This window comes from Equus asinus, chromosome 2 (genome assembly GCF_041296235.1).
Source record: "Equus asinus isolate D_3611 breed Donkey chromosome 2, EquAss-T2T_v2, whole genome shotgun sequence".
Lineage (NCBI taxonomy): Eukaryota > Metazoa > Chordata > Mammalia > Perissodactyla > Equidae > Equus > Equus asinus.
In genome coordinates this window covers 2,414,312-2,422,072 of record NC_091791.1, presented here as the reverse complement: position 1 = coordinate 2,422,072, position 7,761 = coordinate 2,414,312, and positions in this window count along the sequence as shown.

Here is a 7,761-nt window from a genome sequence, read left to right as displayed (position 1 = left end):
TTTTAACCATGGTAGCTCCATCATATTTTAATTTAATTTGTATTTCACAATTTAATTTGTAGTTCCCTTATGATCAGCAAAGGGAAGCATGTGTTTATTGCCGTTGAATGGTCCCTTCATATTTGTAAGTTTTGAGGTCACAGTGTGAGATGCATACAGATTTCCGGTTAGTGTTTGCATCATAAATCGCTTTCTATTTTTTGCTTTCAACCTTTCTGTACTTTTATATTAAATATAACGTTGTTTGTAAGGAGCATATTGTTGGATTCTATTATTTTTTTTACCCAGTCTGATGATCCCAGGCTTAAATTGACTCAGTCTCTTTGCATTAGTGAAATGACTGTCACCTCTGGTCTGTATCTGCCATTTCAATGTGTTTTCCGTTGGACTCATCTCTTTTATGTTCCTTCTTCTTTTGCTTTTTGTCCTTCTCAAGGATAATCAAATATGTTTAATTACTTGATTTTCCCCTCCATTGAATTGATAGTTACAGTCTTTCATTGCCCTCTTAGTGGTTGCCCTAGAAACCAAAATACACACCACTTACTTATTCCAATATAATGCAAAGTCTGCTTTTCTCCCTTTCCCACTAATTCTAGGACCTTGGAATCCTTTACCTGTGTTCACCTCCTCCTGCTTTTGAGTTAGAGTGGGGAGGCCTTTTAATTTTTAAAAATTAAATTAAAATTTTAATTCAATACATTGAAAATCACACAAGACAATATTAATTTTGCTTTTTACGATCAGTGTTCAATTTGTATTTACTCAGGTATTTACCTTTTCCAGTTATCTGTCATGTTTACACGACTTTCCCTGGTCTCCGGTGAATTTTTGCTTTTCCACTTAGGGTCAAGTCAAAAGAACGTGACGTGAAAATTCTATAAAATCCAAATTTCCGTGTTTGTAAACAAAGTTTACTGAAACACAGCCACACTCATTTGTGTAACTGTTGTCCGTGGCTGCATCTATCCCTCAGCCACAGAGATGAGAAGTTACGACAGAGGCCACATGGGCTGCAAAGCTGAAAATATTGACTATCTGGACTTTTGCAGAAAAAAAAGAAATTTGCCAACCCCTGGTCTGAACAAGAACTGAGCTAAGTCAAGGCCAAGTGGCAGCTTCTGTCAGGCTCCATGCGACTCTGTTTACCTTCTTCAAGCTCAAGTCCTCTAGCATCTATCTGAGAGCCGGGCACGTTCACTGGGCTTCCTCCCCTTGTGGGTCCTGAGCTCTGTTCTTATCTACTCGACACTGTGAAATTGCACAAAACCCCTGTCTGCTTCGCAGAGACTTCGTAGTCAGTGCACCAGCCATGGGTGAGATGCCCATCGAGTCTGCATGTGCAGGCTCCCGCCTGCGATACTGCCGATGGCTTTGTTTATTTCCTGCCCAGGCCAGCCCCGAACCCTCCACCTTTCTCCTCATGTCCAGAATTGGCAAGTAGCTGAGAGAAAAAGGGACTCTGGCGCATCAGCTCTTGCCTCTCTAGTTCTCACTGCCTTAATGGCACTCTTATCCTATGAATGGTTATTCGGTTTTTCCTATTGTCCTCAGGAGGAGCATTGGTCTGCCACAACTGCTTAATTCTACCCTGAAATGGAAATTGCCCCAAATTTTAGTTTTATCTTCCACGTGTAGATCTAACTAAAATCCACCTGGAATTATTTTTTGTCTTTAGTAGTAAATAGAGGTTAAGTTCATTTTTCTCCCCATTTGGATATCCAAAAGAGCCATCACCACATATTTACCTGTATTCTGCAGTGTCATTTTCACCCAGAAACAGTTGTCCGCATGCACACAGGTCTGTATCTGGACTCTATTCTGTTACATCATTCTGCATGTCTATCTTTGCTCCAGGAACAAACTTTCTTAAATCTCATTAAAAATAAATATTGATATGAGGGAAGCACGTAGGGCTGCTTTTGAAGGCTTCTTTAGAATTCTCTCTAACTTCATGGGATGCAGGCTTCATTGTTAAGTGTCGTAGGCATCTAATATGCAAGCCCAGGTAATAATATCTCAAACAGGTGACTGCTCTGATGTGAGCCCTTCTCATGATGACTCACCATGTGCTGGACCTTGCGCAGAACACAAAAAGGCGGAAGGATGACATTCAGTAAGACTAATATCATCGTGTTGGTGGAGTTTCTAGCAGAAAAGAGACAGCACCCTCCACAGGGTTTAAACGAAGAGAATTGAATGAAGAGGGGATTTCGAGGTGTGGACAGAGCTAATAGGATATGAAGAGGTGGTAACACACTCAGAATCTAGCAAGAATGGGGTACCATCATCTTCAGCCTTAAGGTGTAAGGGGAAAGTCTGGTCTTGCTGGGGGAGTGGGCCAAAGCAGGGAGCCACTGGGGTGGGGAGGGTCAGGAAGAGAAATCAATACATCCACCCCTACCCCTCCCTCTCCACACCTCCCCTTTCCTCTTAAAGCTCCATTGGCTCAACCCACCCGGAACTGGAAGTCAGGGAACCCAATGATGCAGTCCCTAGAGGTTGACCTCCTGCGTAAGAACAGGGCAAAAACGTCAAGGAGGGCTCTGAGTCCACCAAACTTGGCAGCACTGCCAGTGTGTAAAGAACAATGTGCCTAAAGAACCAAAATAAAGGGCAGGAAATAAACAAAGCTTTCTGTCCTCTGAAGGCCGATTCTGAGCTGTGGCTGAGATCTTCAAGTGCACTGGGTACCGTCGAATAGTCAGTCACATTTACAGGGCAGTTAGTATGTTCCAGGTGATCTGCACAGGTCAATTTACCTGGCCATCAAAGCAGGCCTGTGTAGTGAGTACTGTGACCAAGAAGGAGACGGGGCTGTGAGATCTCGGTGTCCTCAGTGCCCCTGACCAGACCCGGTTCCGCTGCTTCCGTTCTCCATAGAGATTCCCCAGCGGCAGGATGTTCTTCCAGTTGTACATCAGATCATGTCACTTCTCTGGTTGAAAGCTTTCAAGAGTTTCTCAATGCCCCTAGAATTTAAAAAATGAACAACACCTTTCCAATATCACCCACGGCTTGCATGACGTGGTGCATGCCACCCCCCTCAGCCTGTTCCACTCCACTCTGCCCCTCCTTGCCGGGGCCCTCAGATCCTGCCCTCCGTCAGTCCCCAGAGCATGCCCAGCTTTTTCCCGTCACAGGCTCTTGTGCCTGCTGATCTCTCCACCTGCAATGATCTCTCCCAGCTCTCTGCACGGCCAGCAAGTGGTGATTCTTTCTTTTGCAGCTCAACTGTAACCTCTGGAAGCTTCTCTATCCACCTTACAAAGGCCAGCTTCCCCGGGTATCCCACCTTGGAGCTGCTGTTGAATTCCTCCTTGCATGTATTGCACTTGTTTTTTGCCTACTTGGCTTTCTCCTCCATAAAATGTACGTTCCATGAAGGCAGAGACCACTGCTGCCGCATTCACTGCTGTATTCCGAGGTCCTAGAGCAGGATTCGCTGCAGTTGGCACCAGGGCAGCATTTGAAGGATGAATGAAAGGACTGAACTTGCTCATGCTTTCCGGCTCCAAGCCCATCTCCAGGGCACTGTTGCACCCCAATTAAAAACCCACATACGTGTGTGCACAGGACGAAGGAGGATCTCATTCTTCCTTGTCTGTGTAAAGGAAGACAGGTCTTTTGTGCAGAACAGGACTGTCTTCAGGGAGACGCGCCTCCCCCAGAAGGAGGCCCAAAAAGAAGAGACCTCCCAGGTCAAACCCCAGACCAGGAACAGGCACTGCCTTCAGGGTTTGCATTAGTCTCTACAACCCTCTTATGGTCTAAAATCCTATAACTTTGAACTTCTGGCTCCACATAGGAAGCATTTTCTAGGCATTTAAATTATTTTCTTTGTAGTTATCAATAGTTTCCAAAAAGTTATCGTAGAAGTGAAACCCCGAAAATCCAGGTCCCGAAAATGTCTGAGGAGCACAATCCTCTAGCTGAAGGACAGCGTTATGCCCCATGAGTTTGCAAAGAATCTGGTTATCTTAACGGTGTATTACACCATCAGGAGCCAGTGGCATCTGAAGCAGGCCTGTCCTGTTCTGGTAGGAAAGACAAATGGATCTTCAAGTCAGCAGTTGTTAGAGGGTGTTTGAGATTAGGTCCCCCAGAAACAGACTCCGCCATGGAGAGTTACTGGGCAGTGCTTCTCAAAGACAGTCGTGTCAGTAAGGCAGGAGTGCAGGCTTGGCCATGGGAGCCCTGACCTGCGACGTGGTCACAGCGGAGACTTTCATCAGCTCGGGAGAGCTCTGGAGCTGGGATGGCCTCCAGAGTCCTTCTGAAGTGAAGCATGCCACCTGCTGGGGGTGACACCTTGACTGATGCATCTCCCTGGGGCTCCGGGCGATTCCCAGTGAGGGAGCAGCAGAGAGCAGGTGCAGCCAGTGTTGCCCGCAGCTGGGAAGGGGTACCCCATCCCTGAAGAAGACATCTGGGCTGTGCATCACACTACCCACGACAGTCCTCCCCTTGAGCCATTCCGACCCACTTGCTTCTTAGAGCGAAGTTTTGCCTTCTGAAAACAACTCCTCTGGGGGTCTTCATGCTCCCCCACCGCATGGAAAATTCTAAGAGCAGGCCTAGGAATGAAACATAGGCTCACCCCTGCCCCTGCAGTTGCTCTTATGTCCACAACTGATCACATCCTTCTCCCGTCACTCCCCATCCCAGAGTCTCCTTTGCTGGAGGATGGTACACTGCTGATCTGAACAGCTTTCTGACTGAATGAGAGAGACCCTCATCCCTGAAAGATCTGAACCCCTAGTTACCATACTCTTCTCCAACTGTGGCTGCTTTGCCTGTCCATTTACCATTAACACTGGGCACAGGGCTGGATGACCAGGTTCATTCCCCAAGTTCTACTCAATGGGAGGATTTCCCCTCTCTACAGCCCTTCAGGGCTCATCTGAGCAGGGCTGCAGTGGAGTTGCAGTCCATTGTTGGCTCCAAGTGTTGGTGTGAGCCTAAAGCTCATAAGAGACGCCCCAGGTAACACAGATGTAAGCTGAGGAAGAGGTGCTTATCAAACAGTGGGTGTAACCGGAGGATCTGGCCCCTGCCCATGCAGCTTACCGGTGCCTCCTGCCCTGCTCACGTTTCATCCAGGACATACATCTCTTCTTACGATGCAATGCTTCTAGGTGCACTAACACTGAACACCTGGGGTTTCTGCAGAATCTAGTTCGTGATGCACCACTGTGGCCATGTGGCCCCTTGGTGTCCCATGGTCAGGTGCGCCATCTCTTACAGGGCCCAGTAGCCTCCTAGTAGCTGTCTTTCAAATGGTATATAGTAGTCACTGCGGCTGGCATGGCCTTGCTCCAGAATGCAAGGGATCTAGAGTCTTCTCCTGAGACTTGCAGTAAACTCCACAAAGTGTGTCTTTCCACAGCAGATACTGCTAGTACCTATAACACAGTCTACCTGGTCATAGTCCATGAGGCGGGGTAGCTTACAGCACAGACTGGACCTGCTGCAGAGCCCTGTTGTGCTCTGGGTCACGCTCAAACTCAGCATCCTTGGAGGGTATTCCCAAGTGTGAAATGTCCTGCCTCCAGAGCCAGAAGAAGCCGGTCGTGTTCTGTGCCCCTTTCTTTGTACTAGCAGGTGGAGATGCAATATGGTTTTCACTCTGAAGGGAATGTCCCAGCATGCTCCAGACTACTGAGCCCCTAAAAACATCACCAGTGGAGCAGAACCCTGACTCTCCATAGTGTTTATCTCACTCTGGAGCTCATGGTACCTACTAAGGCCTCCAGCGAACTTGCCTCTTCTTGCTCAACTGGTCTGACTTACAAGATGTCATGGACACAGAACACCCATGTGATATTGGATGTTGGATGTGCAGATGTCCTGGCACTCTGTGGACTATATCCTGACAGTGAGAGAGTCACTGGGAGAATTACCATGAGACTCTAAACATATACTCTTGTCTATCCCTCACGAACACAAACTGCTCATGATCTCCTTCCTGATGGGGATGGAAAAGAATACTTTGAGCCAATCCTTGGTCACGGACTGCGCGCTGGAGGCTGCATTAACCTGCTCTAGCAAAGACCACATCCAGCCCAGTGCTGCACATGGGGCTGCTATGTGATTGAATGGGTGAAAGTCCACTGTCTTCTGCCATGATTTAGCCAAGGTTTACATGGGCCAGTTTGGTAAATTAAATAAAAATATAGTAGTGACCACTATCACTGCATTCTTTAAGTCTTTGGAGGGGGCACCAATCTCTGCCATTGCCCCTGAGATGTAGTCATGTTCTGTTTTTAAATGTATGTATTTACTCTCTTGGCTGGTGGAAGGATCATTGGGAGTTAGTGGGCTACGCATTTAAAGATTTCCACTTGTCCTTCCCAACTGTGACAGCTCATACTTCACAAGTCATGAAACAGATGTAGGGTTCTCCAACTACCCAGTATGTCATTCTAATTATACATCCTGGGACAGGCAAAGTAAGCACCAGAGGAATAATTCATAGACACAGTGGACCCAGTGTCAGCCATACCTGGGGCAGGACTCCTTGCATTATCTGCCCAGCATGCCTCCTCTACACCAGGGGGCAATAGGGGGACTTTGGGTATTTGAGTATCAATGTAAAGCCAGATCTTGTACCCGATAATCTCTGAAGGGCTGTTGTATGTGTCTTTCCCCACAGCACGTTACCTAAGTAAGTGACCAGAGGGACTAATGGGAAAACTCTTACTGGACATATTTCATGCCATGTCGTAGGGAGCTTCCTCATAAGAGTCTGGACCCTCGTCCAGGCAGTGAGTTTCAGATCTCAGAATTGGCTTTGGTACCAACACTGGGCAAGAGATTGCGACTCTATTGCAGTGACTGTTAAGGTACTTTTTCTAAACTACTTTCTCTTTTGCCTTCAGTTTGAGTAGTGTCTACTGCTATGTGCTCAGATTCACTATACTTTCTTCTGCAGTGTCTAATCTGCTGTTAAGCCTACTCAGTGAGTTTTTTATTTTAGATAGTCTACTTGACTTATTTTTATGTCTTTTTCTTCTCATTATGTTCATGTTTTCCTTTGAATCTTTGAACACATTTATGATAGTTTTTCTAAAGCTTTCATTTGCTGATTCTGTTACCTCTTTCATTTCTGGGTCTGTTTTCACTAACTAATTATCTTGGTTATAGGGTATATTTTCCTGCATCTCTGCATGTCTAGTAAATTTTAATTAAATGCTAGCTATTTTGAGTTACGTTATTGAGCATCTGATACTGCTTTCTTTTTTAGAAGGGTGTTGAATTTTGCTTTGGCAGGCAGTTAATTTATCCCCATATCAGTTTGATCCTATCAAAACTCTCCATAAAGCTTGTTAGAGCAGCTCTCAAGTAGCTTCTTCTCAGGCCTAGAGTAGCCCTCTTCCTCTTTAAGTGTGAACATTCTGGCTTTTCAACTGAATGCCTCAAGTGTTCAAGTGTCTTCATCTGGCTGATCAAACTCAGATGATATTTGCCTCATGTGAGCTCTGGGAATGGTTCATTTTCAGCTTCTGGATGCTGTTCTTTCCATGATATTTGGTCTTTGGCTCCCTGAAGATCGATTCTATGCATACACTACTTCAGATTCCCTCATACACAGTTTTTGGAGCTCTTTATAACTCCCTCCTCTTTGGATATCTGCTCTGAAAATTTTAGCCACCTCAGCCTCCTTAAATTCCCGTTTCAATCACTTTACCTCAGCAAGAATGCTTTGCTCTGGTCTGATTCTCAATCCCTGTCCATTCTTCTGGAAAATCCCTCTAGGCA